Source organism: Mustela putorius, unplaced genomic scaffold, assembly GCF_011764305.1.
Source record: "Mustela putorius furo isolate JIRA1106 unplaced genomic scaffold, ASM1176430v1.1 tig00004039_pilon_pilon_pilon, whole genome shotgun sequence".
Lineage (NCBI taxonomy): Eukaryota > Metazoa > Chordata > Mammalia > Carnivora > Mustelidae > Mustela > Mustela putorius.
In genome coordinates, this window is record NW_025422174.1 from 1,540,600 (window position 1) to 1,548,691 (window position 8,092).

The following is an 8,092-nucleotide window of genomic DNA, read 5'->3' on the forward strand; positions in this document are numbered from 1 at the left end:
CTCCCAACCCTCCGGCCCCCAGAGTCAGGCAGATTCAAAGCCTCCCTGGAATGCATCTGACTGGAGAAGCCTAGATCGTCCTGTGTCCGTATCGGTATCAGAGGAGCCTAAGAGAGGCCGCGTAACTTTAACTTTGGGAGAGCAGACGTGCTAGCGGGGATTCAGCCACAGGGAATACAGACGTCCAGCATGTGGCTTGTGGGAGCATCAGTTTGGCACGGCCGCTAGTGAGGTAGCAATACGGTGGGCTCAGAGTTGCCGAGACTTGTGGGCAGTGCCAGGAGAAAAAGGAAGGCCGGCTGCCGGAGAAACCTAGCAGGTGGGGTGGCAGGGCCGGCGGGCGGACACGAAGGAACTGGGAAACAATCAGGACTCGAGGAGGCTGTGCGTTTGCTTGGAGAAAGGGTTTTCTCTTTCAGACATGCATTTTGAGTGACTGTAGTTAAAGACATGTTCTTGGTGCAGAATCTGGAACTCTTTAAAAAGAGGCTGTTGAAATGAAATGGGTCCCCCCCAGCAGTCTGCGAGCTCCTGCTTAACACTCATGTTTCCATCTTCCTACGGACGGGGCCCTGATTTTGTTCAAGGTGGTCCTTTCCCCAGTGCCGGGAATAAATCCCGACAGGCCTCGTCTACTTCTGTGGGCCTAGTCTCCTTGCCAGGGGCTTTGTTTAGGGTTGAGTGTGTGACTTCTTTGGGGTCCATGATGGGTCAGTGGTGATCTACTTTGGGGGCTTCCGGGAAAGGGGCTCTCGCCCTCCAGGAGACACCAAAGAGATGGGCTGCCTTCTGACTCTGGGTGTGGCTGGGTCTGGATGCAAAGCCTGGAGCTTCTGCCTGTCATATCTGATCAGTGATGAAGCCAAAATACAGAAGAGGGCAAAACAGAGGAGTTTAGAAGACTGGACTCCTTACGCCAGACTGTCGCGGTTGCCTGTTTGCATCCAGATACCTCCTAAAAGAGAACCTGTCCCGTGGCACTGAATACCCTAAGACGTATTTTTTGGTTTCACTTGTCTGAGACCGAGTGGCCTGAGTGGGACCAGGACTGGACTTCCTTTATGTCTGTATCCTCTGCCTGGGCCACTGTCGGGCTCTGTATGATTGTGCCTGAACTACTAATGAGCCTTCCAAATCGAAGGGTGCCTGCCGCCAAGTGGTGTTACAGACCTAACGTCCAAAACAGGACCCTCATTCTCTTCCAGGCTCTGCTTCCACCTCCGAATAAGCAGTGCTGCCTTTCTCCCTCCCCTCAACCCTGGTGTCTAATCCACTTACCCAGTCCTGCTGGTTTGCTGTCCAAAGTATGTCTTGGATGTCATTGTTTGTCTGTCTCCACTGCTGACCCTGTGGCTCAGTGTGGGATCTTCTATCACCTAGGCTAGCTCACAGCCTCTACAGGGGCTCCCCAGCTCCTGTTCTCAATACTGCAAACCCATGCCCACACAGTAGTCAAGATCAGCCCTGAAAATGTGGATCAGAGGGCCACCTGGCTGGCTCAGTCCGTAGAGCATGCAACTTTTTTTTTTTTTTTTAAGATTTTTAATTTTTATTAATTTGAGAGCGAGAGAGCATGAGCCAGGGGATTGGAGGGAGGAAGGAGCAGGAGTGGGAGAAGCAGGGTCCTCACTCGATCCCGGGACTCTAGGACCATGACCTAAGCCAAAGGCAGACACTTAACCAACAGAGCCACCCAAGCACCCCAAGCATGTGACTCTCGATCTTAGGGTTGTGAAATTGAGGTTCTCATTGGGTGTAGAGATTAATGAAATCAATAGATAAATAAAAATAAAGATTACCTTTCAATTTGTAATTAATTAGTTAAGCTTGGATCAGAAATTGACATGCACACACACACACACACACACACACCCCTCCCGTGACTCCGTACCACACTTAGAATAAAACCCCAGCTCCTACTTTAAATGGGCAACCCGTATGGCAGGGGAATTCTACCTTGTAAAGCTGTTCTATAAAGATCCAGACTCCTCCCTGTGGCCTGCCTCTGTGACCTCACCCAGTAGGATTCTCCTCTTACTCGCTGCCAACCACGGCGGCCACTGTGGTCTGCAAACATCCCCCAGTTGTTTCTACCTCAGGATCTTTGTAGATGCTCTTCCCTCTCCCTGGCCTGTTCTTCCTTGTAGCCTTTCCCAGAGCTGTTTGTCCCATCATTCAGCCCCACCTCCGATATCAGTGTCACCTCTTCTATCTAAAGTAGCCCCCCATCACCCTCTCCTCACTGGTCCTCTTTGGTTTTCCTCGTAGCACCTAAAAAAATCTTTTTAAGATTTTATTTATTTGACAGAGGCAGGCAGAGAGAGAGGAGGAAGCAGGCTCCCTGCCGGGCAGAGAGCTCTACTCTTGCTCTATTCTGGGGGCTCTATTCTGAGACCCTGAGATCATGAACTGAGCCGAAGGCAGAGGCTTAACCCATTGAGCCACCCAGGTGCCCCGAGAGCACCTAAATTTCTAAAATTACCTTATTATCTTACCAGCTTGTTGGCTGGTTTGTGGGGTTGTTGCTGTTCCCGGTCTCACCAGGTCATGGCAGTAAGAGCTTGTTTTTGTGACTCTGAGCAGGGCCTAACCAACACTCCGGTGAAGAAGTATTGGTTGAAGGAATTATGTGCTGAATTATCTCAGTTGAGCCTATGCGTCGGGCTTGTTAAGTATCCTGATGTTTTCAGTGGAAAGCAAATTTTGTATTCACAATCACGTTGAAAATAAAGGTGAACCACCGTAACTTTTGAAGTCTCTGCTTTATTATCTATAAAATGGGGATTGGAGTGAGGAAGTTAAACTTGATGATTTTCTAGGATTTCTTGCTGCTCTTTAGAGGATGGGGTCTGGTGTCTTTGACACGAGCACTAGGCTGGTCAGCAACTTAGTAGCTGGGGCACTCGGGCTCAGGACTTTGTCCTCGACGCCCCTCAACGGACGTACTGGAAGCTCCAGGGCAATCTTCGCTCTTCCCCCACGAGCCAGCCTTGGCAGTGTCTTCTCAGCTATTGTCCTTGCTACTAACCCCACCGTAGCGCCCGGGCCAGGTCAGCACCAGCCCGTCCTGGACCACAACCCCAGTCTCCTCTCTGCTTCCCTCCCCTCCTGCCCCCGTGCCAGCCCTGGATTCGGGGCAGGGGATCCTGACTAAAGCACCAAAGCTGGATTTGACATCCCAGGAGACAAAAGAGGAGAAATCCCCGTCTCTTGGGGATGGAGTGCGGTGAGCCTCCAGTAGAATCCCACAAGCAACCACTTCCCCTTCTGTCAGAGACCCCGGTTATCCTCTGAAGAGCTGCCTCTGCTGTGCTCCGCCCATCCCGGTCTCCGACTGGCCTCTGAGCCAGGGTTCACCATCAGCAAACTCTATCCCCTGTGATCACACTGTCGAGTACTAGTGTACTCAAGTTCAGTTCCGGCACTGAGGGCCCAAAGTTAACTCAGACCCCACAGGTTAAGGGCTCAGTCCCCCCCAGACGGCCCCCATTTCAGAGGAGAGCTGCAAGTGGGGAACCCCGTCATCTTCGCTTCTGACCAACCTGCTCCAGATCAGGGAGTTTCCCGTGACCCCGCAGCCCCCTCAGGTGTGATAATTTGCTAGAACAACTCACAGAATGCAGAACACTATACGTATGATTACAGTTAGCGTCGAGAATACAAGTCAGGAACAGCTCAAGGAAGAGAGACAGAGTGAGGTTTGGGAGACCCGGTTTCGTGTTTTAGGCGTGACTGATTACGTCATCGCCACGTGACTGAACCCAATCTCTGGATCCCCCTCCTCTCCCTGGACAAGCAGCTCAAAATCCCAACCCTCGGGGGTGCCTGGCTGGCTCAGTCAGAAGAACATGTGACTTTTGGTCTCAGGGGTTGGGAGTTCAAGCCCCGTGATAGGTGTAGAGATTAACATACATGCATGCATAAATCTTTTTAAAAATCCCAACCCTCTGTATTATGCTGAGCATAAGTCAATCAGAGAAAGACAATGATCATATGATCTCCCTGATAGGAAGAATTTGAGAGGCAAGGTGGGGGGCTTGGGGGGAGGGAAGGAAAAAACGAAACGAGATGGGATCGGGAGGGAGACACACCGTAAGAGACTCTTAATCTCGCAAAAGAAACTGAGGGTTGCTGGGGATAGGGGGAGGGACAAGGCTGATGGACACTGGGGAGGGTGTGTGCTATGGTGAGTGCTGTGAGATGTATAGACCGGCGATTCACAGACCTGTACCCCTCGGGCTAATAATACATTACATGTCAATAAATAAAAAGTAAAATAAAAACCGCAACCCTCTAGTCACCAGGATCGTCTTCCTGGTGACCAGCCCTTGTCCTGAAGCTACCCACGGGCTTGCCATTAGTGACCTCATGAGCTAAAACTTGGGTGGGATCTAAAGGGCACTTCTATCACTTGGTAACTTCCAAGTACTTTCAAAGTTATGCGCCAGGAAGCGGAGACAAAAACCAAGTTCTTCATTATACCTGGTGACCCAGGCAGAGCTGATGAGACTCAGTCCTGTTGTGTTTGCCAGAGCCATTGGGAAGGCTATGATCTTTTCCCACTACGACTGTGGAGCTAGTAGGGTGTATGCTTGGGGCTGCTGCTAGCCATCTTGCCACCTGTGAGGGGACAATCTGGAAAGCAGAGCCGAGAGACCGAGACCACGCTCAAACGCCCGAAGTCATTCTACCTCTGGGTTTTCAATTGTCAGCCAGAAAGCGCCCCCTCTTTTCACGCTGAAGCTCCCCGACATTGGGAGTGGGTGAAGGGTTTCATTACTGAGAGCTAAAAGCATCCTGTCACATACCCTGTTCCTGAGAAGCAAGTATCTCTCCCTTTTACGTTAATACTTTGGCTCCTCCTCCCGTGTCGTCACCTTCCATTTACTCCTCAGCCCGCTACCATTTGGCTTCTGCTTCTACCACTTCCTTGTTTTTTTTTCTTTAAATGATTTTATTTATTTATCTGACAGAGAGAGATCACAAGCAGGCAGAGAGAGAGAGGAGGAAGCAGGCTCCCCGCTGAGCAGAGAGCCCGGATACAGGGATCCCAGGACTCCAGGACCATGACCTGAGCTGAAGGCAGAGGCTTTAACCCACGGAGCCCCCCAGGCGCCCCTGCTACCACTTCCTTAAAGCCACTCTCACCATAGGGCGCCTGGGTGGCTCAATTGGTTAAGCATCTGCTTTCGGCTCGGGTCATGGTCCCAGGGTCCTGGCATCAAGCCCCGCATCGGGCTCCCTGCTCAGCAGGAAGCCTGCTTCTCCCTCTCCCACTCCCCTTGCTTGTGTTCCCTCTCTCGCTGTGTCTCTGTCAAATAAACAAAATCTTTAAACAGCTACTCTCACTAAAGTCCCTAAACAGTGTTAGTTGATAGGGACAGAAGCAGAAAAATATTCACCTTTAGCCCAGAAAGCTGACCTAAAGCCTGCGTAGCTCTGATAAGGATCAAATACGTGCTGGCTGCTACACTGTAAAGGGTCTCATGACTGTCTGTACGTGTCACCGATAGTTAACATCCAACTGAATGATAAGCACCAGAGGAATCTTGCGAAAGTAGTTTTACAGGCAGAAATTCGAAGAAAACATTTATGATCTAATATTCCCTGCATGTCCCCTCCACTTTGAACACGATCCATATAACCACCAGCTTCATACAGCAAAGCTACGGCTCTTTCTGCCCGAGTCTTGTCGCCATGTAACAATAAATGCACTTCTTGGCACCCAAAACATCTCAAGAATTTTTTTTTTGAACGTCCACTCGCGACCCCACAGCCTCCGTCACCGATGTTTTAAAACAGGAGGCAGCGGCAATGCCACGGGTCCCTTTATAATCATTTGCTCGTGAGGTGTCTGACCAAGTGCCCCCACGCGCATGCTCTGTACTCCCATACCCCATTGTCTTTGTGGTGTGGTTCCTCTTCCAACGCGGTGTCCAGATTTATTTTTCTGGTTTCGAGGGATGCCCTCACACTCCAGGAAGCTTTGTCTTGATGAACTGACATCTCCAGGAGTGTCGCTTGGTGAACAGCTAAGGCTTGTAGGTATAGGGAATGCCCCGCTCCCTTGTTTCTGGACAAATCTGACACGCATCTTTCATCTAGAGCTCCCCTGTAGGATCAAGTTGAACTTCTCTTTGCCTGGAATCACTCGTTTGGTTTTCTCTCCTTCCCTCTCCTGCTTCTCCCACTCTCTTACCGATTTCTTCTGGCAGCACTGTTTGACAAAGTCACTTGCACACACGTCACCTCCAGGTCTGCTTCTGGGAAACCTGACCCAAGACGTCATCTCAGCACTTTCTACTCCTCATTGGCTGCCTACCTGATAAGTGTGGATTGCTTTCCAGAATTAGGTCCTGGGCCCTATTCCTTCTACAGATAATTGCCTGGACAATCTCGATCATGTCCATGGTCTCAACCAGTAGCTTCAACTCTCACTTCTGATCATCCCCAAACTGTTTTATGCAGCTCACACGGCAGCTCTCTCTGCTGGACAGCTCCGGCTAGCTGTCCACAGACCGCCCCTGCTCTAACACAGTAGTCACTCGCCACATGTGGCTATTTTAATGAAGTCAAGTTTAAATCCCTAGTCCCACCAGCACATTTCAAGTGCCCAGGAGCTACCATCCTGGAGCGTGTCAACACAGAACATCTGTTTTATTGGACAGCTTAGACGCATTTCCAAACCTAACTCATCAACCCCAGACTGTGGCCTTCCTCTAGTCCCCACTGTGTCTCTCTCTTAGAAACTGGGCAGAAATCACAGAAACTGGAAACTACAGAGAAAGGGTGTGTAAGGGCTTCAGGCAGGCGGGAAGGGGCCACAGAATTAGTCTTTTTCATGTAGATCTTCCCCCGAACTGGGAAGACGGATGGACAAAGATGTTGACGAAGACCTTAACAAAGGCCATCTGAGAGCGATCTCGGGCCGGTTAGCACAGGGGAGACGCGGGAGGACGGCTGCCTGGGCCCCAACTTGCCCTCCTCAGTGAAGTTTCCGACTCCACCGGGCAGCCTCAGCCCTGAGCCGCCGTGCTTGGGCGAGTCGGGGCATTTATCCGTGTCCAGTCTGTCGTGTTCCCGGAGGAGTATCTGATGGAAGCCAACCAGCCGGGGTCAGTTCTGGACATTTTACTGCAAGAAGCCTCAGAACGGCAGCAGGTCCCTTCTTGAGTTCGAAGCTGCTGGGGCTCGGTGTGGCGCCCCGGAGAGCCGTTTGGCCACGGAGACGGAGACGGGCCTCCCCGCCGGTGCCGCCAAACGCGCGGGCGCGGAGGGGCCGGGGCAGGGAAGCAGAGGCCGCGCACAGCTCTGCGCTGGTCACTCGCCAGTCCCCGAGAGCGCTCGATCCGCTCCTTTCCAACTGCTTCAGCCCAGGCTCCCCTACCCCTTCGGGCGGCTGCAGCCGGCCGGCCGGCCGCACCTCCTCGTGCTCACGGTGTCCACGACGTCTACACCACAGCGATCCCCAGCGTCCGCACGCGGCCGTGACGCCTTCACGGGTCGGCTCCGAGCGCCCGCCGGCCCCGACGTCCCCAGCGCGGCCGGCGGGACCGCCTGCCCTCCCCGTGTCGGACGAAGCCCCCGGGGCCGCCAGCCCGTCGCTCAGACGCGCCAGGGTCGCCGGTCCAGGCTCCGCCTCTTCGCGGGCCCCCCCCAAGGTCAGGGCGTCGTTCCCCGCGCGGCTCGCGGGCGGCGGCGCCCCGCGAACCCCTCGGCCGCGGGGCCAGGCGCTCAGGCGGCGGCGCGCCCCGCCCAGGGGCTCCCCCTCGCTGGGGTCGGCCCCGGGGGGCTACTCGGGCCCACGACGGGGGGCGTCGGCACCCGACCCCCTCAGCGGGCGTCTCCTCGCCGGGTTGTCTCCGGGAGGGCACCTGGGGGGGGTCCCCTTGCCGCGGTGGCCCCTGCGGCCCCTCGGAGGCGCCGCCGCAGAGCCCCCCGAGCCCCCCGAGCGCCCCCGGCGGCGGGCGCCCCGAGGCTTCGCGCGCCCCGGGCGGCGGGCGGAAGTGAGTGAGGGGCCCTTCCCTCCCGCCGCTCTTCTCTATGGTCGCTTCCTGCGGGGACGGGAACAGGGGTCCCGGCGCCTGCGCAG